The 27,039-nt window shown below is 39.0% G+C and overlaps 1 protein-coding gene across 1 annotated transcript in view; it reads left to right on the forward strand.

The window, feature by feature from the left end:
• Window positions 1–27,039, forward strand: part of GMDS (GDP-mannose 4,6-dehydratase) — a gene marked incomplete at its 5' end in the record, with an annotated part of 229,923 nt that overhangs the window by 119,611 nt on the left and 83,273 nt on the right. The window lies entirely within an intron of this gene.

The following is a 27,039-nucleotide window of genomic DNA, read 5'->3' on the forward strand; positions in this document are numbered from 1 at the left end:
TCAGCTCATTTATCTTTCAGGTGTTATAATAATTGACCCTCAATCAGTATTCCATTATCCTAAACAGGCAATTATCCACATTGTCACTTTTGCATTTGCTCTTTTGACCCAGAGGTCATGGAGGCCTAGTGTAACTGAATCCAACAAAATTATTCCCTTACCTGTCATATAAATAGTCATCCTAGCAAAATGAGACCCATGGGGGCTTTTGCTGAGGTGTTGAGAAGGCCAGTCTAACTCAATCCTTTATTCTGCTCTTTAAGGAATGCAGTACTGTTTTGGCACTCTATCAAAATAAAACAAAGTTCCATTTTTTAGCCTTCTTCCCCCCTCCCCCCTTTTTTTTTAAGTGAGCACCCCTACACTTACAAATGCTTCTTTGTGGCCTACTTTATTGAAATTTCCATTCAGCTCTTCCATCTGTTAGCTGTGTTTACCACTATTCCTGGGGAAAGAATTCTGCATTTCACCTTCATTTGGGGGTGTAAGGTCATAAAACTGTCTGGATTATTTCAGCTATATTTATACCGAAGTTAATATTACTTCTTTAACAGGTTTAAAGCTTTTAATTCCCCAGTTCATTATTCATGGTGAGTGAACTGAAGTGAACAAAGTTTTTGTTTTATAAAGAGGAAAGCTTTTGGTATTCAAAAAGTGTTCTGCAAATGTGAATTGTAACCCTCTTCACCCCAGCTCCCCAATTCCGATTAGGCTCGTGTTTCATGCCCTCCCTCCCTCCACTGCTCATGACCACCAAATCCCGTGTTTTATTTAATTAGCTTCTGTGAATTGTTTGCGTGGATACACACTAGGGTTATTTTTATGAATGTGCTTGTTGTTGCCCACCTTGTAAAAGCTGGCAGAGTGGCGTGGTCCACTGACATGAAGTGCATGCACACAGGCACAAATTGTAGTGCCAACCTGATTTACATGGCCTTTGAAGTATTAGTGTCAGGCCATCCCGGACCCTTTGGTATGCAACTGCATCCCAGGAAGAGGGGATTATTCCTGTTGCATTGGAGGGAAGCTACATCTGAGAGTGGTGGAGGGACTTTCCTGAGGTTGCAGGTGGCAAAGGAGGGAAGTGAAACTCATTTTTCCCCGCTATGTCCAAACCAAAGCAGCAGCACATAGTGCAATGCACGAACCAAATGTGTCATGGTTCCCTCCTAGCTGCTGTGTTTAGATGTATGTACTCTGAAGTCCAAGGTACTCCAAGTGGAGAGGGTAAGGGGAGAAAAGAGCCTTGCTCTGATATGGGACTGAAATCTGTTTGCATCTAGCTGCTGAGCCCCAGCCTAGCTCCCTGTCCCATCTGTTCTGTTTTGCTAGAAGGAGATAGTCAGCACCTTGAAACATTGGTCTGGCACCACTCCAGCAAAAAACTGGGAGTTGAAGTGAGAACACAAATGCAATTTATTTTTCTTTGTTGAAAAGTTCGTATTTTCCCAGTGGCAGCACGACTCAATAGTTGTAATAATGTTATTGAGAGAAGAGAGTGGAGTCCCAGTGTGAATACTCTGCACACAGGCCCTTAAACTTAAGCCAGCAAATGTCTGGACAATATTTAACTTACTATTTCTTTAAAAAAAAATTAAAAAAAAAAAAAATCCACACAGAATAACCCCTACTAGTCAGGATACTTTGGGCCTTTCTCTGCCTCCTTGCTTGTGAAAACAATTGCTTTTGCATCTGTCATTGTATTGCTTTATAGCAACACACATTTCCCACTCAATTGTTTGGGCTTGTACTTTCTTTGTCATTTTTGTAACATCCTTTCCTGATATCTTTAGTGGAGGCAGTGCTTTATTTTCCATTAGGTGCAAAAGTCTGGTCCATAAATAAGAGGACAGGACTGGCCTATGCTCTACAGTGTGTGCAAACGAAAAGAAAGTGTAAGTGGCTGAGATGTTATAAGCATTGTAGGAAAAATAATGATGTCTATATTGATAAAAAAACCAAAAGAAACATAGAAAAGATTTCTAAGGACCCAAGACAACTGTGGAAGTCTGCATTATACTTGCTGAATATCAAACTCTGTATTTGTCCTAAGAAGAAGCTATCTTAAATTTTACCCACACTTATGTTCTCAGGTAATTGTCAGCAGCTTAAAACCATAAAGAAAAAAATTTTGGCCAAGAAAACGTGTTTAAAAAAAAAAAAAAAGTAGCTTGACAAAACAAATTATGACCAGGAGAGTATCTCAGAGGCAAAACTGTTTCAAGGTGAAAAGCAAGCCAAATTATCAGAAGGCTTAGCCAAAAATCCCTAAGCAATTAAGAAACTTGTCTAGAAACATGCCGTTTCTGCATGTTCTTCTGAAGTAAGCGACATCAGAATGATGTTGTTGGCTTGTTTTTTGAGTTTGAGTTTATTGCGGCACTTGTTGACATCAGTACTGCAATTTGCCGAGTCCCAAGCAAGAAAGCCACTGTGAGGGGAAAAAATTGGCCCCTACTTTTCCTCCCCGTCTTCTCTCACTGGCAGTGGTAAGCTGAGGGGGAATTGAGCCGGCCCTTGAGTGGCTGGTTTTATGCCAGAAATTGCATTTGCTTGATGCAGGGAGTATTTTAACATTCAATGAGACCCTTGCAATGACAGCTGACACCCAGCTCTGTGCGTCGTTTCTGGACGCATTGCTGTCTGAAAGCAGCAGGCAAATCCTGAAGATTTCATTCAGAGTCTCACAGTTGTCAGCCAGAGATTTTAGCCCTGTTCCCAGTCTTTTTCGTATTAAGGCGTACTAGCCTTTACTCTGGCTTTCCTGTTTTTTTAAGTTTTGGGGTAGTAAAGTCTTCCAGCAGTGTCCACAACATACGATGAAAGATTCGGTCATTTATTAGCTGTCTCCTATGTGAGAGGATAGGGTCTCAACAGACTTGCAACGGACCTGAATGACAGAAATCAAATAGCAAATAATGCTGGGCTAGATATCCAATAACGTGGACAGAAGTTTGTCTTTAGGAAGAAAAGAAAATAAAGAAATTAAGCTGATTTTGTGTATACACTGCCAAACATTAGTGTAATTTTTCCCTTCATTGTAAAGCAGATTCTCTAGGGTTAGTACAGACTTTTGTGTCACTATGTTGCTTTGGGAACAGGCTGTTATATTGGGGTGTACAAGCCTTGAAGTTTCACTCTGGCCTCAGCTCTGACCTATTGACTGACTTTGAATGAGTCCTCTTGTTTTTCTTTCACTTTCCCTATCAATAAAATAATAACAGATATTGCTTTTTCTTGAACCATTTCAAGGTGTACTGAGAAAAGCATTGCAGAAATAGAGGACATTTGTATATTGCTTATTACAGCTGGACTTGCGTATGAACTTGAATTGAGAGATCTGGTGCTACCAGGAATGTTGACTAGGGGAACTGAGACTGTCCCTAGTGTTTTGATACCAAATTGATGAATGCATAAAAGTTGAAATAGCTTTCCACAATACTTACAGCAGTCTATGTCTAACTTAAATACTTTACCTAGCATAATGTCTTTCAGTCTGGGCTTTAAAAAAAAAAAGACACATGTGCTACCAAGATGTCATCTCTTCTTGCACAGGGATATGTTGACCTCGTGAAGTTATGCTCCCCATATGTTAGCGTAATGGAAGGGAAGAGGCACGCTTAGTTTTTTTTAAGTTTTTCATATCTGCATTTTCTATGTGAAAAGCCAGCTCCATTCACGCAGTTGTATAATGGCAAGAGAAACCCTATGTATGCACCTCATGCACAGTAGACAAATTTTGCAATTCCGTATGCACCCTTCTTAGGGACTTCTGTATGCTCACTCTCCATTTTAATAGCACAGAAATTTTTTTTTGTAGTCGTTCATCTTACAAAACGCAAGATCTTTCAGCAGCTGTGCAGTTATGGCCTGCATAATTTATGAGACCTTTCTCCCAGCCTTCCACTCTCTTCCTCTGACTTAGCTGATCTTTTTTGTACTTTGCATCAACTTGCTGTATGTCCTTTAGGCGTACGGAAGAGTAGCAGGCTAGCATGTACTGAAACAAAGAGGTAGGGCAAGGAATGCAGGTTACACTCGGTAACATGCAAGTAGCAAAGCCAGAAATTAAGTGAGATAAAACCATGTATCTCTTTGTTATAAATGCAGAGTACCATGCACATAATAAAATTTAAAATGAAAAAAAAACCAAATCAGCACAATGAACCAAAACACTGCACACACATACACACAGAGAGCTCTTCCCTTGGGGAGAGGATGAGAGAGAGAATGGAGAAACCACAAATGAGGGAGGTTAGTCATGTTGCTTAATGAACTACTGGAAGCTTTTCAGATACTATGGTGATGAGGGAAATGTACATAGAACAGTATAATGTTCCTCAGCTGATATTATCTAGAAGTTCAAAAGAAGCAGCAGCACAGTGTAAAGCAGCTCTCTGGTATGTTATTAAAAGGTATCTTGAGCTTTCTTGCTTGACAGACATTTCTTGTTTTAAGTTACACTTCTACTTCCATTATTTAGACCCAAGACAACAAAGTAATAATTGAGCTACTGACTAGTTAACAAAATGCGCTTATGCAAACCAATTATTTTACAGTAGAGACAGCTTGTTAATGTTATACCTCTGGCAATTAAAGTCCTCAAAAATGACAGTATTCTGCATTTATCTGATCTCTTTTTTTTTTATTTTTATCTTTGTAATTTCTCACTGATTTGTAAAATGAACAATCAGTCACCTCATTTTGCAAGTGCACAACTGGAATTAAAATCCGTGTTATTACTTTTAGATGCTAAGAAAGAAAAATATACTTCTTCCTTTCAGTGTAACATAAGTTTTGTGTGTTTTGCATCACGCTGACTAAACTAATGGGAATAATCCGTGTCGTCTCGGGAGTACTTCTAATTTGCTATTTTGTACAGTTTTTTGTTAGAGTGCCCATAAGGGTGCTTCAGCAACATCCAAGTCTGAAACTTGGATGAAGCCTCGTTTGTAAAGTACTTCTAATTTGCTTTTTTGTACAGTTTTTTGTTAGAGTGCCCGTAAGGGTGCTTCAGCAACATCAGCCGTCTGAAACTTGGATGAAGCCTCGTTTGTATCTAAATTTAGTGTCTCTCTGCAGGGTGCCTTTTTTATGTAACAAGAAGTATGAAATTCTGATCAAAGTTCTCCTTGCAGAGAACAAAAGTACACAATTGCTGGTAGCTGGCTGTTAATTTTGGACACGTGGTCTTCTTCAAGTGCCCATGGAGTGTCACTGGAAAATCATGTCATGAAATCTTTTCTTCTATAAAACCACCCTGAATTTTTGGAAAAGTTTTGATACCCAGGCTTTGCTATTGCAACAGCTTAATGATTTACATTGATACATGTAATTGAAGATATGTATGAATCGCATTTCCTGTTATGAAAAAACGTGGAAACTAGATGAGGTGTGAGCTGAATTTTGAGCCACGACACAGTAGTATTACACAAGGCTATCAAGACAGAGTGAAATATATGCAATAGAGTCAGAACTACAAGGGGGGGGGGGGGGGGAATAAGTGTGGCTGCAGGAGTGGGTGGCACAGTAGGGAACTACATACAGTGGGTCCTGTGTACTCTGGTGCCTGAGGTGTCCAACTCAGAGTTAGTGCTGATATTTCAAAGACCCTTGGTGCCTTCTTGTCTCTAAAATCAGTAGAGGTTCTTTAAATATTTAGTCTCTTATTTTGAAGAGTACGGTAGTGAACTTATATGAGATCACCAGCTATTTTATGGAGCTAAGTTTCAGGGTAACCCAAGAGGCAAGAATTTCTGTTTGTGCACTCTGCCTTTATTTGTGATTCATCTCTGTCTTTGCACTCCCACACTCCCCATGCCAGCTTGCCAATTATTTAACCCAGGTACTACTTGACTAGGAGCTGATACCTCTTTTTTTTTTTTTTTATGAAAAGCATGAGGGGATCCTTGGTGACTTCCCATAGTCAGGGGCTGAGGTTTAGGTCTCTTCCAGAGCACTGCATCTCTGACGACACACACCTTCCAGCCTGACACTCTGCAGGAGCCCTCACTCAAATAGTGGGACAGCACAAATCTAGCAAAGGCTGCCCCGCCTGATAAGTTGCTTCTGTTATTGCTAAATTCTTTCTTTGTATTTTCCTGTCTTTCCTGCACCTTGGATTTGGCAATTACCTGCGTGAATTGTATTATGTCTGTTACATTATGTTAGTTTCAGTAGGTATGTTTTAAGTGTGTTTTAAAACTGAGGTTGAGTGTAATGTCAGTAATTAGTGTTAAGCAAGCAATACCTCTTACAAAGGAAGGAAGAAATCAGGTTTGAGTGTTTGGGGTTTTTAATTTTATTTTTTAATTTTTTTCTGTAACCCACTTCTGACTACTTTTACTGCAGAGCAAGCATTGTGTGTGATCCTTTTTCCCCTCCATTCTCCTGCTCAGAAATCTATCCCAATTTAAACATTAGCAAAATCAAACATTAACATGGGAGTTAATGTTTTAAAATAATGATCTCCTGCCGGAAGCCTGTTGGTCATGACATGCTGCCAACTACAAAATCTAAATGAAGTTAGAAGCCAGAAGAAAATAAACTTACTCTATTTTCATTCTCTGCTAACATCTTTTACACTATCTGAAAACCTGATCACTATATTTTATGGTACTGAGTTGTTCTTTCAGTAATGGATTGCAGGTGCCACATTTCTGCTAAACAAAATTTAGGCTACTTAGTTTTATTGTTTGGTTTAATTTCTTGAGTGAGTGATTTCACCAGGTCATCAAAGTTTCTAATTCCCATTCTTGCAAATAACAGTGGAGGGAATTGAGACCACTGAATATGAACTTTGGAGAGATGGTAGGTATTACAAATCCATGTAAAAGAAAAGTTAAAGCCAAACCATTTAAAATACATGCATGTGTCCATGAAGACACTATCCAGAAACACCACAACAAGTAATTGCAGTGATAACTTTCTGGGAATTGAAGAGCCACTCTTTATTTCCATAATAGCATGTAGATTGTAGTTGCTGTCGTCATAGTATAGAATATAATATCTAAAGGAGAATTAGAAGACTTGCGATAAAACAAACCTGGGAATTAGCAGATAATTTCAAGGTACGCAGTATCCCAGAGTTTGACCACCACATAGACAATGACCCTGAGCACAATTTTTAAAACTGAGTGGGTGATATTTGGCCTTTGGAGTAGAACTTAGGCAGCCCATAACATGTCAGTGGTGTACATAGCACAGCAGTGGGTCGTTTAATTCTGGAGAACGCTTTATGATGATGTAAGAGGTAATAAGCAGGATTATGAATGCGACTGGGAGACGTTACTGTGAATTTTAATTCTGGGTTTACTTGACCTTTGGCACATGATTTCATTTCCCATAGACAATCTAAATTCACTGTAAAGACTACCATGGGACCTGGATGCGTTCACTAATGTAGGGTGTGGCAATTTCCTGTCTGTCTGATTTCAAATTATGATTAGTATCTAATTCTCTTATGGAGATTGTTTTACTGATTGGTATTTAGAAGGTATTTTTAAAAGAAAATTGTTTAGAAAAATTGCCTCTAAATCATTTAAAATACATGCATGTGTCCATAAAGACATTGTCCTGAAATGCCACAAATAATTGCATAAGAAGCATATGATTATTTTATTTATAATAGCCTTTCTGTCTCTTCTCCTAGGACTAATTCACAAAGAAAAGAGTTTGCTTTTTGTAATTTGTATTGCTATTCATGAGGCTTGATATGTGTGAGATTTTTGCAGTGGAGTTGGATAACATAAAATAAAGTAAAAGCATTTACTGTCCTCTTTATGGATGATGATGTAGGTCTTAAACAGCTAATGCATATGAAGCATGTAAAAATATATATTATTTCATGTTAAAACGATAATCGGAATAGGCTCTTGGTTTTCATTCAGTATTTCCTCTTTCAAAGCACTGTACTTCACAGGTCTCAGTTCAGGGAAGAACTTCAGTCTGGACATAAATCTAATTAAAGTCAACAGATTTAAACCCCTTCAAGCAACAAGCATGTACTTAAGCCTTTTGATTAATTGTGGTGGAGTAAGAGTATGTTTAAAATTAAGCACATGCACAGCTATTTTGATGAACTGGAGGTTTATCTTGAAGCATCAAACCTACCACGGAAAATTCATAAAGTAAGGATTGCCTCCTAATTATTATGCTCATTTTAGCAAGTGCTGTAATCATAGGAACAAATTTACATAGTATTTACCAAGTGGCAAGAACATTCGTATGCTTCTAATGGCATGAAATTGCAAACTGAACACACACAGGCAACATCTGACAAAAAATACTTGTGATCCTACTTGTGAAATGATTATGGGAAGATGATGGTTTAATGCTTTTCATAGTGCTATTATAACTTACTGTTCCAAATAGCTATAAATACTTTCTGTTCACATTGTTGATGTATGATAAAATATTATATAGTATCTAATTGTAAATATTTTCAAAGGGATTTTGGTAGATACCACAATGTGATACAAAATAAAAGATCTGGCAGCTTTCTGTTACCCCAAAGATGGGATATACTTTCCAATGTTTCTCCCTCTCTAACCGCCTGCCCAATAGCCCACAGTAATCTGGCTGGATTAGTAAACGTTTGTGCTGCAGTGCATCCTTCTTCTTCCTCATTGGCATTCCCAGGTCTGAGTCATGACTGAAGATGTGTTTAGAAAGGAGTATGTTGGGATTGTACAAGGAAAGAACGGCTTCCTTTAGAGACCTGCATATATGGATGTTTTTGCTTCAATTAAGAGATGAAATGTCTTGGCATATGTACAAAGAATTTGTGTTCCAGGTGAGCAGCAATGCCTGCTGGTAAGACCAGGGCTGATCCAAGACAAGTGCCTTGATGACAGCTTGTTTGGGACTTTGGCAGATATTTATTCTCCCCTCGTGACTGAAGGACGTTATAGGCTTCTGTCGTCCAACGAAGGTGCCACAGTCGGAGGCATGGGTACAACCTGTCGGACTGTTGTCACTGACATCTGGGCTGAGATGGGGAGTGCAAGGGAAGCAGTGTCTCTGAACCAATTTCATCAGAGAGTGCTAGGAAATGAAAAACAGTTTGAACTACCTGCGTTTTGTTGTTTATATTTTCTCTTGTCCTTGATCAAACTAACTTCTATATGTCAATCCATTTGGAAAAGCGGAGAGCTAGGTGCCCACCTGGTGTCATATTTGGAGCTACACCATTGATTGCCTGGAATTAGGGACAAGCAAGCAGATGCTGTCAGCAGACCTGGGCATGCACTGCAATGATAAGACAGCAACATGTTTCCTGGTTTAACCCTTGCTTCTGGCAGGAAGCAATTTGCTGTTGTGGTGGCCCTCCAGACCAGCTGTGATCTGCCCTCAGCCTCAACCAGGTTAATCTGCTCTTTGAGACATCAGTGCTGCAGTATCCAGCTGACTGGAAGGGGCAAAGGGTTTCCCTGCCAGCATGCCATGCACTTGCCTTGGTAGGGTAGGAGCAGCTGGTGGGGAAACTCACGCAAAATTTCATACTAATGCTCAGGTGTGTTGAGCAAACCTCAGCCTGTCTGTTTATAATTATTATGTTAGCTGTTACGCAAGCCAACAGTGTTTAAAAAGTGAAACAAAGAACTAAAGACTCTGTTCCTGCACAGTAAATCTTTCTCCAAAGCTGGCAAGTCTGAACTTCATTTTTTGAAGATGTAGTTCTGTAGGCAAGACATTTGTTTTATAACGCATGGTTGGGTCTCAGGTATTTAATGAGCTGCGATCTCTGCTTGAAGTTTCCCATGCATTCTGAGCCTTTGTAACACCTCCTTCCTCTGTGCATTCCCTGATACCTAGTAGGAGTTACATTCAGGCTTGGCCATTCCCTCAGTGATCTGACAGGGTATCTCTCCCCTTGACAACTCCTATTTCAGCAAGACTTGCAGTCATTTAATATTTTTGGTACTGCTGTCCCTTTGCCAAATTTTGAGTGAAATAAGCCAGTAGGAAAGCAGAAGTTAGTAGACACACAACTCTGTGCGTATAAAATGCGTGAGCCTTGTTTCATCAGTAAACAAAACTAAAAATCTGGTGAGATGTGTCTGTTTTACACTAAATAGGTAAGAGGAGAGGAAAAGTTTTCTATTGTGAACTTAGTTGACTGTACAGTAAAGGTGACTCGGGGGGAAGTTTGAAGTATTTATCCTCTTGCTTTCAAACTGGAGTGCTTAAAAGTGACAGCATGGAAAACCTTAAATCGACCTTAACGATAAATAAACACATTAGTTTTACCAGATACTAAAGAATGGGTTTTTCATTACAATATACAGTCTTAAGTGTGGTTTGTGCACTCACTGATTTTTAGTGGCTACTATTTTGATTTCTATATCAGTACTATTGGGATGCTATTAAACTGGATACATTAGCATTTGTAAATTTACTAATTAACAACAGGAGTTTTGCATAGGACATCTTCAGTTGTTGAGTTCTATGCTTTTGCAGATATCATTTAACAGGATAACTATAAAATTCTTGACTTATACAACTGATAGACAGAGGCATCCTTTTGAAGCTGAATAATGTATGCCTGTAACATGTGGCTATATCACTATCATTATTGTTACTACTACCCCTACTACTCTTAGGAATTTTCTCATCAGTCTAGATTTTCATTTACTGATTAAATCAATCATTCTGTGTTTTTATTAAGATTTTTGCACAGTTAAGATATAAGTATTTCCTTGTCACTGTTGGAAATAATGGGTTTGGCTCTTCTTTTTCTTACAGTAGTGTTTGCTATTGTCCTTAAAAGTTAGTTTACTCTCTTCTAAGTACTTCCATTCATAAATGATGTGTCATTTTAGCAACGATAATTGCCTTCTGAAACAACGTTTTCTGTTGTTTTCCTAGGGATTTCCCAAAGTTGGAGGAGTGTTTTGGTTTTGTTTAAGAAAATGAAACACAGTTTTAAACCTGGGTCAGATGCCAGAAAATGTTCTCCTTCTCTCCTCCCCCTCCCTTTTCTTCTGCCTTTTGCTTTGAGCCCCATATCAAGTCTTTCATTTAACTGCAGAGCCTAAACTTCTTTAAATGTCTGAATTTGATGAAGCTTCTGGCCAGAGCCTCGTTTGGTGTACACCCTGTGTTTTGAAGTATTTGCAAAACCAGGGCCTGCGCTTGATTCTCCTAGAGTTTGGGCTGTAAAAAAAATCAAAAAAAAGGCACTTAGGAGTGAGTTACATGTACAAGTTATTGTGGCTTAGTGAGTTGCCTTGTGTAGCTGAGCCAGGATAGCAGATTCGTTGTGTGCTCTTAACCCATCACAAGTACAAGTGCTTTCACTTTTAAAGCTCTTTAACAGAGTCTTAAGATGATACATTTACATTGGTTTCACAACAAGGGAAACAAAAAGAAACCTTAACTGACGGGTTGTCATGATTCCATGCCATGTGGCATTTCTGTGTGGTGTTGGTGCAACAAGAACATGTATGTATTTCCTCCATGTATATTGTCATGAGACCCTTCTGATGCCTAAGGTTAAAAGTGTGTATTAAAGTATTCAGGATCAGGATGCCAGCTGTGTTCTGTTTTCTCTGATATTCTCACACTTATAATCTTAAAAAATAAAAATTCCTTTCACTGTCTCTGCTTATTTTGCTTCCTCTTCTTTTAATAACTTCATTTTCTCAAAGGCAGGGGAAATAAGTTGTTGCTGAACTCCGTTGTGATAACTGGCTAGAAGACTTTGAAAAGTACCTTTAAAACTAGAATTAGAAAAGTCAGCATTTTCCGTTTGTGTGATATTTTTCTCTACATGTGAGACATAGGTTTGTTTCGCATCTGCCAACTTCACATATTTTTTAGAAGTTCAAATATTTTTTTAGAAGTTTAAATTCAGACAGCAAGAACATTATTATACCAAAAGACTAAGAGTTTGAGAAGATTGAAATAATACATAAATCACATCTTAAAGTTACATGTTGCTTGCTCAATACAACAATTATATTGTTTTGAGTTTGTATGGATAACTGGAAACTTTACTTGGCAACTTCTTTATCCAGTCTAATAACAAGCTGACTCCTGAGGTTTCTGAAAGTCCACTCTCGCTCTTCTATTTGTTTAATTTAAGGGTAGAGGATGTGAAAAAAAAAGAGAGAGACAGATAGACAACTGGCTTAAAGGCTTCTTCCAGCGGTAGGTACTACAGTCCATCAGCAATGCTCCTCCTGCTGAGCTGCCAGCTGCTTCCACAAGTTCAGAGAGGTCACCATGGTTTCTTTCCTGTTGCTCCTCCAGGCATTGTATTGCTGGGGGAGTTGTAAAAAAGGCATCTTCCTTTCTTGCCCTGCGACATAAAGACAAAATCCTTCCTCACTATCTAGGTCTGTTCTGGTAAGGCATATAAAAGCTCAGATATGATGAATTATTTAGGTTTCTGTGGTACTTTTACCCAGAAATATCTGAAAGCCTATTAAAGACTAATTGACATACCAGGATATGCATATGGTGTATGAGGATGGATACACAGTGTGCATGTGTGTATTTCTGTGCATGCTGTATTTGAAAATGTAAGCATTTTCTTCACCATCACTTTGCTGCTTTCTCAGGAGACAAAACAGATTATTTGGTAAATATTTCAAAATACCATTGCTGATAATTTAGGGCAACACAGACTAATGTATACTATTAAAACTCGCGAAGAAGAAATTAGGTTTTTAAGGAAGCAGAACACAAGCTGAACTATCTTCAGATCAAAATAAAAGCAAGAAAATTCACTGTTTATAGTAAGAACTCCAAGAGTCAATCACTGACCATGCACGTTGTTCCTCACAGTGCAGTACACTGATGGGTCTGGTCCAGGAAAATCAGCCTGGATGAAATTGCAAGGTAGATCAGTTCAGTTCCATTAAACCCTAATGTGGGCTTGTATTCAGGACCTGAATTTAGGTAGATAAAAGAAAGAACTTTTAATCTGACAAAGGGTGCATTTAATGCAGTTATAAGCAGATTCATTGAGATCACACATTTCGTTTGTTTGGATTCATTTTCCTATTTGCACCTTTCCAGGAAGCCCGACAATAAAAACAAAAGCCTATAGCTACAAATTTAGGTCTCCTTCCTTGTGGTTCTCATTCAAATATTTGAAGTTAGTTTGATTATTTTTTGGATGCAAATATGAATTGTAATCTCTTGTTTTGGCATTAAAAAGGAGGAAGAATCTTACTTAGCAGTCTTTCTCTGCCAGTTTATCATATATTTCACATGCATTTTTTTTTCTAATTATTCATTTACCAGACTACAGCAGATCTGAACTGTTTATATATAAAGTCTGGTGTTTGAAAGAAACTTATATTTAAAATTTCCCTCTGTTTTTTAAGTACATAAACTTTTTAAAGTACATAAACTCAGATGCAGTGCCAAATATGCCCTTCCAGAATATAGTAATACAGATCTAATTGCACCAGCTTCCCAAGGGGCACAAAAGTAGAAAAGCAGAGCCTGTGTGGAAGACACCCTTCTTTTTTCGCCTTTGGCCGTGAGAGGCTCCTACATTTGGAATGAAATTCCATCCTCACAGAAGTCTATAGCAAAGATTTGACTGACTCCAGAGGGGCAGGATTTGGACCCACATGCCTGATTTCAGGGTATGATTTTGGTGATGAAACAAGTTTTAGGGAGGGGGAAGGAGTATTCACTGTGGAAGGAAGAGTTGATTTTCATGCATTTTCTCCAGTCTCTCTCCCAGACTGGAATAACTTTCTCCTTTGGTGTATCTCTTTGTTTTTCTGAGGAAGACTAGAAAAAAACACCTACTAAACAGACACTCAGTTCTTCTGGAAAAGAAAAAATTTTCTTTGATTTTTAACTGTGCATGTACAAACTCAGTGGCAGCCATGGCAAGGCTGCGATCCTTCTCTGAAAAGAAGACAATTGTGACAGGAGTAAGAAGCTTAGTTTAGCCTGTTGGTGCCCCAAGATCTGTCAACTTGAAGTCATGTTTCCCAGCAGATCGTTGCCTTCAGAGTTGTATCTAAGAGGCCATGCTAATATTTCCTTCCTGAAGAGAGAGAGCACATTGGGTTGTCCTTAATGTGAACTGCATGAACTTTTGTACCTTTTCCTTCTTGTCCTCTCAGAAGGAGGAATATTTGTCCCAATATATCCAAAACATGCTGTTATGCAGGACTGGCTTATAAACAGCATTTAATAAAGTAAGATTTCACTTTCTAATCTCAGGGTTATAAGAATAATAAGGTTTTCATTCATATTGCGCTAAGTTAGGTGGTCTCGGTTTATTACTACCAATATATTTAATAATACTTTGAACTGTGAATTCCTGGGTCTCATGAACCCAGTTTTTCCAATAGATCAAGCTCGGGCAGTGAGTTGTTTTCAGCACGTTTTTATTTCACCTCCTGTTTCCCTAAAGTCAACCATTATAACCTCAGCCCAAGTGAAAAATTTCTAATTCGCTCCCAATCCTGTTTGTATACAGAGAATCGAATCCTAGTTTTGGACCTATTTGGTGTAGTATTTGCGATTCTCATTGCTGGAAGACAAAGTGGGATATTGCTGGGAGTGTTGAGCTACCTTTGTGTCTTACCCTGTCCTTGAGTTACACGGGAAACACACTATTGCAGAAGTGTGTGCAGATGTCAGTGTTCCCTCTCTCTAAGTTGTCTTTTTCTTTTTACCTCCTGAGTTAGATTTTTTTTTCCTTCATCCACTGTGGGAACCTAAACAAAACTTTCTGTACACAAGTCTGGAAAAAAAAAAAAAAACAGACACGCAAGTTTGGGACTTGGTCATATTTGCTTTGCTAACAAATACTAAGCCTACACACATATACATATGAATTATAGTAGTGTTGCATATTAAAAAGTTCATATTTCCTGATTAAAAAGCTCATATAAAGAGTGATGTACATCAGTGTTTATCTTTTGCCACTTAGCGCTTTATGTAGTCACACACAAACAGGCAAACCATCAACTAACCAAACCTTTTAGAGCCGCCAAGCACACTTTTTGTCTTTATTATGAAACTAAGATTTGGTCAACTGAGGTCAAGTTGTGCACTTAACACAGCTTCCATTATAGTCAGTGAACTCTGTAACAGAGAGTAAAGTCAAAATATAAACAGAGAACATTTCTGCAGCAGCTCTGGGCTGGGATTAACTTGGATCACCTAGTCTTCTGCTTTTAATGAAATTCTCTCCCTTGTATTTTCTTGTTTGGAAGAGAGTCCAAAGTTATCTCATGCTAATTTAGTTAGGCAGTGCCCTCCAGGGATGTCACAGGCCTCCGTGACCTCTCCAGAGAGACTCTGCAAAGGGATGAGGAGAATTAAACATTCCTGAGAAATTGCAAAGCAGCAGCCCCCAGAGATTTCGCATAGAAACGAGCTCCAGACTAGCTGCCAGAGACCCAAGTCACCTTTTCAGCACTTCCTTGACATGTCTCCATCAGTCCCATCTGGCTTGATTCAGGGGGTCAGCGTGGGGACTGAGGAGAGGTGGCAGCTAGAGAGAGCAGGATTCAAGGGAGGTCTGAGGCTTTAGATGCTTCTCTGGGATGTGCAGCTAGATGGTTTTATTTCCTTTCCTTCCCACATGGTCTCATACTTTGGTCTTTTTCTTTGTGCTGCAAAGGGGAAGAATACTAAGTGAGGAGGTTTAATAATAAGTTTAGTTATTGTTTCAGCATTTGATGCAACAGTTTGTTTCATACCTGGGTTTACAAGCACCTCTTGAGTTCGGTGCAGAAAATACTGCAGAGTCAGAGAGCTACTGACACTAACATGAACTACAGGCGTCAATTTCCTCTCTTTTACGTTGACAGTCAGGCTGCAGAAATTCATGAAATTAATCTCATGTGAGGACAGAATCAGGCACGGTTTGCAGGATGAAGCTCATTTCTATGGGAAAAGATTCGAAGAGTTTATTTCCAGGTTTCCCTCAATTATTGTGCAAAAGGGAAAAAATTAAATTTGCTGAAGGCAAGAGAGAAAAAGCCACCAAGAAACCACTGTAGCTTGCTTATTAGTATCTTGATTGCCTGAGTAGTTATCTCACTTATCTCTTGCATCACAACGGAAATGTGCAGTATCTCAAGAAATGTCTATTTCGTTGAGTTTTGGAATGTATAATCTAACAATCATTTCCGTGCACCCTCATCCTTGAGTTTCTTTGCTCCTTTAATTCATTTTTTAATTAGTCTAGAGCTAGTCAGTATTAAGGAGGAATGTTTGAATTCCCACCTTTTAGAGGGAAAATAATTTTTTTCATTGTAGAAGTGCAGACAAAGGCATCTGATTCTGTTAACAAATAATGCACTTCATCATGATATGTCTGTGCTACCCTTAACTTTCTTACAGCACTCTAGTTGCCTAAATATTATGACTCCAGCTTCACAGACAGCAAAATTTAGGAGGCAAGATTAAATGCTTTAGTCAAGGCCATAGAGAGTCATTGTCACTGCTGAAATCAGGACACTGGAGACGGTGTCTGCTCATCATTTGCTTTGACCAAACTGAAACCAATAAACAGGTTGGACCTAAACCTGGACCCATGAAACTAGAATATGGTTTATGGTATAGCTGTTAAAAAAAAATATACAGAGCAGAGAATTGTGTTCATGCAAAGTATGTTTCAGCAGTTGACTTATAAATCTCTGAGAAAAAAAAAAAAAAGGAATGAAAAGAGACTTGCACATGGAAACCGGCATATAAGGGATGATAATGTTGTTGTGGTGATAAATCCGTTGCTTTCTGCAATGACTCATGCCTGTGCCACTGTTATTTGCCTGAGAACAGACCTCTGGCCCTCGCCAAGTAATGCTTGTGGGAACATTGCTCCCGGTGTCTGGCCTGCGGGGGTTATCCCAGCCTTGATGGCAGAATACCTTGTGTGTGTAGAGTCTCCTTCGTGTCCATTGGGGAGGGAAGGCGCTTGCTTTGTCTGGATGTGATATGAGCGATGACTTCTGACGTGCATGAAGATTTATTGCAAGCAAAAGTTGAAGTGTGATAATGCTACTGGGGTATTCTGTAATAATATGGTAAAACACATGTCAGCACTTCATCTCAGGCAGTGAAAGTCAACTGTATATGCTACACAGAGACAGATAAAAAACATAAGTATACTTAAAACTTCATATGGTTTGCATTTTTCGTAACAGCTCTCCTGACTCTAATATAATACAGGTTTTAATTTTGTTTTGGGTAAGTGGATGTGCTTACAGTCTCACACCCACAATTCCATGGCTTTAAATAGAATCGCTCCCAGGGTGCATAAAAGAACACATGCTGTTATGTGAAGGATTTATCCAGGATGCCAGGACTGTATTTATTGCTGGGAACAAACTGAATAAAATTTTCTATTCCATTTTGACACTAGCCTACGGAGAGCAGCTGTATCTATGGTTTTAATGCAGACCCTTCACTTTCCCTGACTTAGGATTCAGAGCGACTAACTGCCGTTGCAGAAGTAGTAATTGCTAATGACGGTGGAATCAGAATGACCAGAACAAGCCAAGGGAAGGTCAATTCAAAGTGCCCTCCAAATGTAATTTTGAGCATGCTCAAAAGAAATCTTCCTGTTGCCTTTTCACATCTGCGCTGCACAGCCAGACTTCTAAAATACGTCTTTTGGTTTCTGGGATTGTTTTACCCTTGACTTTTTCTAGCTGAAATTCCCATGCCCTGATTTGAGATGGCATAGACCATGAGCTGGTATCTGACCCTGAGCACAGAAGAACTTGGTCAGAGCAACAGTCATGCTAACGCTGTGGCAGCGAACCTGTGAGGCAGATTCCTCTGTCCTAGGGCTTGGGTTAACGCTGCCGGACTCTTAGCATAAGCTGCTGTATCACATGGTGGCCGTTTTGGGTACTGTTGGCCTAAAATTGAACTTGTGACATGAGGTAAAAATAAAAAAGAAAATAAATCCCTCTGTATTGCATTACCGTATCCTCGAGGCATCAAGGTTGTGCTCTTGTCTCTGTCTGTACTCAACCAAGAGAATTTAGCATCAAATTCCAAAATGTTGTCACCTGAAATGTTCTGGTAAAGGAAAAGAAAAATTCCACGGAACCAGGAACAAGATTACTTTAACATCTTGATATTTTTTCAGGTGACTTCTTGCTTTTTATGGTCAGTAAAACAGCACTCGCTGTGTATTTTTACCACTGCCTCATAAGTAACAATGACTTAACGGTGAAAATCTTTTTTTCTTCCCACTCCAGTGGACTGAAAACTGGAATAAAATCAGAACTTGAAGTCTCAATGATGTGTTATAGGTAGCACACTCTTTATTTACACAGATTATTCAGACAAAGATAACTCTAATTTTATAAGAACCCAGTGAATAGTAAATGTTTTCCTCAGGGTGAGCAAATTAACATTTCAAGTCAATCGTTTTAGATTATTATTCAGGAGTGTAACATCTTTTGGAAACTGGTAGCAGTCTGAGGAGAAAATGCCTTAGCATTCAAAAGCATGAAGCAAGAATTCTGGAAATTTAGGGGGGAAATGTAAATTATAAAATAGAATTCAGGTTAATTTTGTGTTATTAACTCACTCTATCTCCCTGTATTCCTTTAAAAAAAAAAGTCACTGTTCATAAAATTTATCTCGGTGCTCTTGCTTTGTTACCTTTACTGTCTTAAAGGCTTGCTCTTCTTCCTTCCCAGTTATACTCCCAAACATGTATAAACATTATGAAGTACTGATTTATTATCTCTGAGCCTATCTGCCTGTGCTCTGGCAATTCTCTGCTGCTCTTAGCACTTTTGTTTGCAGTACTACTAGTGGTTTAACCTGAGTCAGGGCCCTTTTCTGGATAAGCATTGCTCAGATCCCTGCAGACCTACAAACCTTGAATGGAGACAGTAGCAAGCTGAAAAGGTAATGTTCACAAATGGGAGGGAAGGAAAGGAAGATTCGGAGAGAGAAAGTAATTGTCTGAATCATGGTATTTTTGATTGTGTGGAGATCAGTAGTACTTTGATCCATAGATCGTGCTGCGCCTCTGACCCCCGTCAAAAGGAGTACATCAGCTTGCACTTATCTGTAGGCGTCTCAGCAATCCAGGAAAGAAATAGGAGGCAAACAGGTGTCAGAAGCACGAACCAGGATCTTTTTATAGTCAAATGTTGCACTGTAAACATTTTGTAATCAATATCTACATTGTGATCGTTGTTTTGGGGCTGATCCTTTTGCTCCAGTAAACATGCCAGTACTTGACTTGAAAGCCTAGTCTGTTTTCTTGTGGTTAGATCATGGCCCCAACCAGTCCTTCCTGGCATGGGTCCCTAAGACTTCTCTGCCCTCACCGCAACCTGGGTACAACCCTTTACTTTAGCGGTGAGTAATCCTGTCAAATGGGAGTCTGCTTCTTTGTGAAGAGGTATTTTGTCTTTCATTCATATAAAAATAGCAGGGAAAATTAATTCTGGAAGGGAGAAAAAGGGAGGGGGAAGTGGGTCAAATATCTTTCAGAATTGTCTGCTAGGTGGAGCCTGGGAAACATGTATTTGTTCTATAGTCTTGTCTACGTAATTCAAATCTAAGTGGTTAAAACTCACATGTACTTTCTGTAATTGAATTTTTTTTTATTTTTCTCTGTTTAGCTTTGACTTTCTTTCCCTTTTTTCTTAAACAGAATTTAAGGCACCCCTTTGTTAACAATTGCGACAATATCCTCCAAAATTAAAATGAAAGAAACAGAGCATATATCCATCCTTTCTGTATCTTTTCATTTGAATTGCTTTGTGTCACACATGTCACTTGCAATTTAAACCATTTGAAGAATAAGCAAACCATTGTGGACCTAAAAATCTGTTCAAATTTTTTTGGCAGTCTAAAAGGACTATATTAATTTTCATTGTTGGTAAGGTTTCCCAACAAGCAGCTTTACTGTTTCTTTTTTGCCTCCAGCTAGCAGCTAAAGATCAGTTATAAAACTGTATACAAATACTTCCATGTATTGAAAGAACAATATTTTGACACTCAGTGACACAAGGAAAAAAAAAAAAAAAGAAGAAGCAGTCAACTAGTTTTTGATAACACAATGAGAACTTTGTGTTCAACTGAGGTGCATGTGAGAAACATCATGTTGCGTTAACAGGGAAGGTTGACCTTTAAGGTTTATCTGGATTATAATTCTTGTGGTTTTTATTAATAAAACTGCCTACTAAAGTTTCACGAGTCCTCCCTGAGATCTGTAAAATGATTGGCCTATCTGCTTACAAGAGAAAAGTTAGACAGTGTTTCCTAGTGTTTCCTACAGATGTGAGGGCTTTTGTTTCAGAAGACATTGATATTGTTTTCATTCAAGATGGTCCACAAAGATTATCAGGTACTTTATTATCTTAGTAACTTTATCATTGTTGGATTATTATCTTTAAATATATCAACTGTACTCTTTTAACTTGAAAGAAAAAAGTCATGGATCGGAACACAGTTCAGCTCTGAACAAGTTCATATCTACACTCAAACCATAGGATTTGACTAAATTGCTTCTGTCGCAATTTCTCAACTGTAACTTGGAAAATCTGTGAGAAAGTTTATAAAATGAGTTGCAACATATTATCTCTGTAACTATACCCTAGGAGACTTCTAATATATATATCAGTAAAAGTGATTTTTGCTGTCTGTTTACTTTCTTGGGATTCTTAAATTAAGTTTCCATTGTTTTTTATCAAATTATGTGTTTTTCCTCTCAGAGGAAAGTGTTTTCATCTCAAATCTGTTCTCGTTTTATATCTTTTCTGTTGGTGATGTAACTGTCCACGGTTTGCAAACATCACTCTCCTGAATGGAAGCAGCTGCCATGTCATAAGTACTCAGTATCTCCTCTGCATGAGTAGAAAAGACAACGCTAAAGGAAAAGCTTTGTACACAGACATTGGAGTCCTTATGTTCAGCATTACACTGTTAAGGAAGAGGCATATCAAAATGTATTTAAACTGATGAGATCTGATAGATACTTAAATGGTGTTCAGAAGGGTTTTTCCATGAATGAAGGTTCCTTGAGCAAGAGATCTTGCACTAACTGTGACTTTTGGTGATCTGAGAAACAGGATGAGGACTCTTCAGGGAAAAGAGGTGTGTGTCCTGCACGTCTTGAGCAGAACCTCTTTTGCTGTAGGTTTTGAGAGAGGGTTGAGCTAAAGAAGTGTCACTCTTGTTGCAATGATAGACAATGACCTCAGTCATGAACTTCAGTTTGCCTTTTAAATACGACTGTAACAGCATAGTAAGGTTCTTACTTATTGGGTGTGCACCCTTACTCTTTAAGTAACTGAGCAAGAAGGATTGTATTTTAGGGAAAAAAGCATAGGAATACATTGATCATGCATACTCCCATAGTCCTGCTGTCACTGGCTTCTTCAGAGTATCAGCATGCCTGGCAGCACATCCCTGTGGTTTTCTTTGGTAAAAGCCTCCCTGCCGTGCTTGCCTTGCCTTATGACATCGTCAGAAACAAGTACTAAAGCAATAGTCATTACTTAGACTGAACTCCTGTTGTGGCAGGGAGCATGGGATCATGCCCAATGCTTTTGTGTTGGCTTTCAGGCAGAGGCAGCTTATGCTTTACTCTGATCACCAGAACTTTTTGCTGCATTTGAGCTTCATTAGTGTTTTTTGGCCATGTGTGCTATGCCCCTATTGTGTGCAGATCATGTGTAAGGAGAGGTTTTTTCCCTCTGTTGTGTATTGTATGCATGTATCACGGTCTCTTTACATAATGCCTTGTATAACACTGTCATGCCTATCAGGTACACCCAGTACACACCTATGCTTTTAACAGTCACAGAAGTCAATCAGATGCGGGTGACTCAGCCAGCATAGCACCTCTTCTTCCTTCCCTGCCCCTCCAAACGTAAATAAATAGATAAACTGGAAGTCAGTTTGGGTTCAGTGCTCTGAGTTGATGTCCCCAGTCTCACTTTTTTCTAAGGCACAATCATCAGTTGTGATCATTTCTGTAGCAGCTTTAGAAACCACAGCCAGTCAGCTGGGTTGTGTCAGGAGGAGCCGAGTGATGGCATCTGGAACTGCTTCACATCCAGGCAGGCAGGAAATGCGTGGGCATGACATCTCCCCATGTCGCACAGCGCAGAAGATGCTGAGCAGCTTCTTTCCATGCCAATGCAATTGAGTTGGGACAATGCAGAGAGGGAGGTGATAAAATAGCCCTGTCTTTTGTGGCACAAAGGGAAGAGTCCCTCATGATGCATGCAGGAACAGCAGTCATGCCAGGCCTTTGTGTTCACCATATGGAGAGAAGGTTCTCCTTTGCTGCCTTATCCCTGGAAAGGCTCATCATGCTTTGGCCCCAAATGCTCAATTCTCCTTCTCAGTGGTGACCCCAGCAGGATAGCTAGGTTTGGGATCACTAGAGAGTACCACATCCAACCCACTGAATTCTTCTGCCCACTTCTAGACAATAGAGTATGGAATACTGTAAAGACAGAATTTCTATAAATGGCGATAATGTACTCTTGGGACTCTCTGGGTGGTAATGTTTTCTGACTCAGTCAGAAATTGCTCCCTAATTGTTGACAGCCTTGAGGTAACCCATGCCCTCCGCAAGTGATAAGTAAGTAGAGCTAGACATTCACCAGTCTCTGCTTCTTTGTCTCTAAAACACATGGACAATGCACCCTGCATCAGGCTACAACTATCTGTTCCATCTCCTAAAGTAAACATTACTGATTTGGTTTGATTTTTTGTGTGTGCGTGTGTGGCAAATACAAAGAAGTCAGAAGTTCTTCGCATAATACCTAGAAATATGTACGAAATATTTTTTTGACAGTATAAGGCTTGGAAAAAAATGCTCTGTAGCAGTGCAGGGCAATAGTAATTAGTGCCAACAGGAACATTTTCCATTTATCACATTGTGTGTCTGTTCAGTCATAGTGTTTTGCGTCTTGCATCGGAGGAAAGAAAAAGCTTTACTCATTCTCTTAAAAAATCACCTTTTATTTCTAGAACAGAAATCATGGGTTGTACTTTAAAGTCTCAGAAAGTTGGGTTTGTATTTCTTTTTTTCTCTTAAATAGGCAGATAGCTGATTACGAGCCCGTTTTAACAATGCACAGTGCTAGAGAAGACAGTGAAAGAAAAGTATCAAATGTATAGAGTTAAACATAACCTCAACTACTGAGTCTTTGTTATCCATGGACGACAGCCCAGTTAATAAATGTTTTGTCACTGGGATGCTGGACTGGAAGTTAATGGTGAAACACATCTACAACATACCCCAGATGCTCAAGACAAGCAGATACATCATAACCATAACGGCAGTGGCATGCAGAGAATGTACCTATATGGGCGTTGTGTTAGTCCAGCTTGGGTTTTCCCCTTCACTAACCCAGATACAAACACTATGTAAGCAAAGAAATTTGGGCAGAGGAGAAGACTGGTTCATGTTTTGGATATGTTGCTTGAAAATGGTGCTTATTACTGGCAGGGGTTTATATATGGAAAAAGGAAGAGGGGAAAGATGAAAGAGGAAAGATTTTGGCAGAGGCTGTAGTTCAGGCATGCAGAACAGATAGCCTAGTCCACATAATTGTAAAAGTGTGTCCGCTTGCTAGACTTGCTACGTATCTCTCTCCGGTTAGGTTTCTGTTTTAAAATGTAAATAACAGTACTGCCTTTAGACTTTGTGAGTCACTAGACCAGAGCCAAAAGAGTTCAAATATGAAAAATATGTTTTGTTTCATTTGCCATTAAAGGAACAGCCTTATTCTAAGAGAGCCGAAGCTTCAATTGTTTCCATAGTAGTTTTCTCCTCCTTTTCACCATTTGCCCATGTTTTGTTAACTGGATCGAGCCAAAAATTGGGGAGAGGATGGCAGAACTGAACACAAGTAGTTTCTTTACTTACTGTCAGCCCATCCAAAAAAGTCATTACAAAGAAATACAGGAAAATCCACGATTCTCCATTCCTGCACCAGAAAAATTCCTAAAATCTATGACCTTGCAATGGTTAAAAGATAGCCAAGAGCCAAAGCTGGGCAATGTTTTTATCCCAGTTCAGCCATGTCATGGGTCATGTGGTTCAGCATGTGAACAGGAAGGTGAGAATGGGTGAACTTTTGCCTCAGTTGTGCAGTCCATCAGAGAATAAATGGAGCAAATCACTCTGCAGCTGTATCGGGAGGTGAACGGCTGAATACCTCTCACACAGAGGCCTTTGTGTTCTGGACATGATCTAGCATTATGATGGGACGCACTAGGCTGAGGCTTTGTAGCAATTACTAACCCATTATCACGCTAGAACATGAGATCATTTATCTTCTAATTCAGAGTGTCACCTGTTCTTCATTTGCCAGTCAATAACCATTAATTACTTTCAGTGGAAATTTAAACAAAGCTTTTCCCCTCTGTTAAAACCAGTAAGCCATTCAGTAATGACAAATAAACCTGGAGCTGTATCTCCCCCTTTCCTCTCATTCTCAGCCTGGAGTCTGGTACAATATGAACTCTTAAAGGAAATGCCTAGAAATTGGTAGGTCAAGGGCCTTTATTAGTCTGATGTGGGGGGAAGCACATTCCTGGCACTTGCTGTAGTGAAAGCATATAGCTACTGCTTGTACACAGATTTCTCATTGGTTGTCCTGGGCTGTACTTGTGGAAATAAAGGTTTGAATGTGGAGCTTGTTCAAAGATTTTTCTATCCTCTGGCTTGCCTTTGCGGGTTTTTTTTGGACTGTTCATGTAGATCCATTCAAAGCAACTGTGTTTCGTCGCCTTCCTCAAAGCAAAACAGAACTATCGCTTACTTTGTTTGTAATTTTTAGCATGTTTGTTTTTTTCATACCTGATTTGATTGCGGTAATTGTAAATGCCAACAATCGTGAGTACCAGAAAAAAATAAAAGAACCAGCAGTGATGGATTCTCAAGTAATCATTAATCTAAACATTCTTTCCTGGTAGGAGTTGAGGAAAAAATTGTTCTTAGCAACTCTATCTGCATTGTTTGATCATTGCTAAGTTGATCCTGTAGAAATTTAATGCCGTTTAAGTTGTATTTCTAAGATGGTGATTGCTTACTCTTTGAAATGGTAGGCAAGAGTCGATACATCCAAATGCATAAAAATTGGTGGGACCATTTGTCGAATACTAGGGGTTTTTTAGTATTTTGTAGCTGTCTCCTTCAATGCAGTGTATGTTTTAAAGTAAAGAGAAACTTCCAATGCTATTTTATATTAATACAGAAAATTACTGTATAAATATTTTAAATACTCACTGGACTGTTGAATGTCTCAGCATAAGCATCCTCACTAAAATTCTGTCCAATAAATATTGAGATGTTTAAAAGTGGAGAGATGGCAAAAAATTATCGTAAGTCTGATCATATCTCTACTTAGACATATTAATAATACTTTCCAAAAAGTGCATAGTAGATAGCAGGTCCTTATGCTAATATTGCATGTTAGGTCATAGGTCAATCTACGTGGCATTTGGGGGTGGGGGGTGATTTTTACCAATAAATGAAGTTCGGTTGTTACATCTCTGTCAGATGTAACTGACACTACAGTGCTATGTACGTTTCAAACAAAGAAAGGTGAGACCTTGAATTCATTATGTACAGCAAACATCCACTAAAGTCAGGAGGAGAACCTCTATAAATTCTGTCTAATCTCAGAAATCCTTATTCACTTAAATAGTGCCTTTCCATATGAGGAAGCTTGTTGTTTTCAGCTGGGCTGCTTAATGAAAGCTGAAGATCTGTGAAATCAGTGACTAGGCTAGGAGAACCAGAACTATCAATTACTTATTTTAGATATTCCTTTTACCTTTCTGTGAAGCTGCTACTACTGTGAATCCTGTAAGCTTGTGCAGTCATGAAGAAACAGGAGTTGGTGATTTATGGCGACCTCTCAAATCAGCAGGGAAACCCCAATGTTCCAAGAAAGCTTATATGAAAGATAGAAGTTAAGACATCTCCTCCCCACAAGAGGAGTTTCATCAGCCAGTCGGGTATTTCTGCGTCATTGGCTAGGATGTTCAACCCTGGAAAGGAAAAATAAAGTTGCTGCCATTGTCCTGCCCAGCAGGTCATATCCCTAAAGCACAATTAATGTCAAGGACTTACACAGCAGTTGCCCAAAATCCAGCCTTCCATGCACGTTCAAGAAGCAAAAAGGTTCAAAAGGAACATGTTAATAAAATCTTGTCAAAACTTTGGAAGGTGCATAAAATAATAACTGGGAAGAAAAATGACTTGCAAATGGAACCATTTAAGTGGAATGTATCGCCTTGCTATGCTGGACACTGATATATTAAGAATAGGAGAGGAAAAATTAAATATTTCAGGTGGTATTTACCAAGAGAAACTGAGCTGTCCCAAAGCTTTTATTAATCTGATTTGCAGAGTATCCACTACCATCAAGGGACCTACTAAAGTTGTTTTCTTTAAAGCTGATGTGAAGAGGTCAATGCAAATAGCGTTGTGGATTACACTGTGAGAAGATGACAGTCCTTTTTACCATATGGAGAGAAAGTTGAATTATTTTGTTTTCCTTTTCTGGTTATTTATTAAATGAGGATCATGCTATACAGGTATTCCCTTTTCCTCTTCAAAGGAAATGAAGTGTTTACATAATTTTGATTGATCTAAAGCAATGATTATTCTGTCCACCTACAGCTCCTAGGCAGGCAAATAGTCCAGTCACTAAAGCAGTGGCTAGCAGATCAGAAAACTGAAATGTACCTGCCGTGATACCTCAGACACATCACACGTGTCTTTGCATGCCTCTTTTTCCATCTGCTTTCCTGATTTCATGCTGACTTAGCTGACCGGCCCTCTGAGATGGTGCTCATCCATCATTCCTTGTTTGTGGGAGGAGACTCTGTGAAAGACATTGCTGTGGGAAATAAACATGCTGCCCTGAATGCAAGTACGTTGACAATCCTATGAAGTTTTGAAGCAAAACCTATTGCAATTTTTGCTGCTGTGCAGATGGTTCTCTGAAAGAGGTGTTAACGGTTCTCTCGCTTTCCTACCAGTGTTTTCTGTGTTCCTGTGTCAAAATAAAAAGTTTCTGCTGTGGTGCTTTAATATCT

This window comes from Cariama cristata, unplaced genomic scaffold, assembly GCF_000690535.1.
Source record: "Cariama cristata isolate BGI_N322 unplaced genomic scaffold, ASM69053v1 scaffold3862, whole genome shotgun sequence".
In the NCBI taxonomy this organism is placed as follows: Eukaryota; Metazoa; Chordata; class Aves; order Cariamiformes; family Cariamidae; genus Cariama; species Cariama cristata.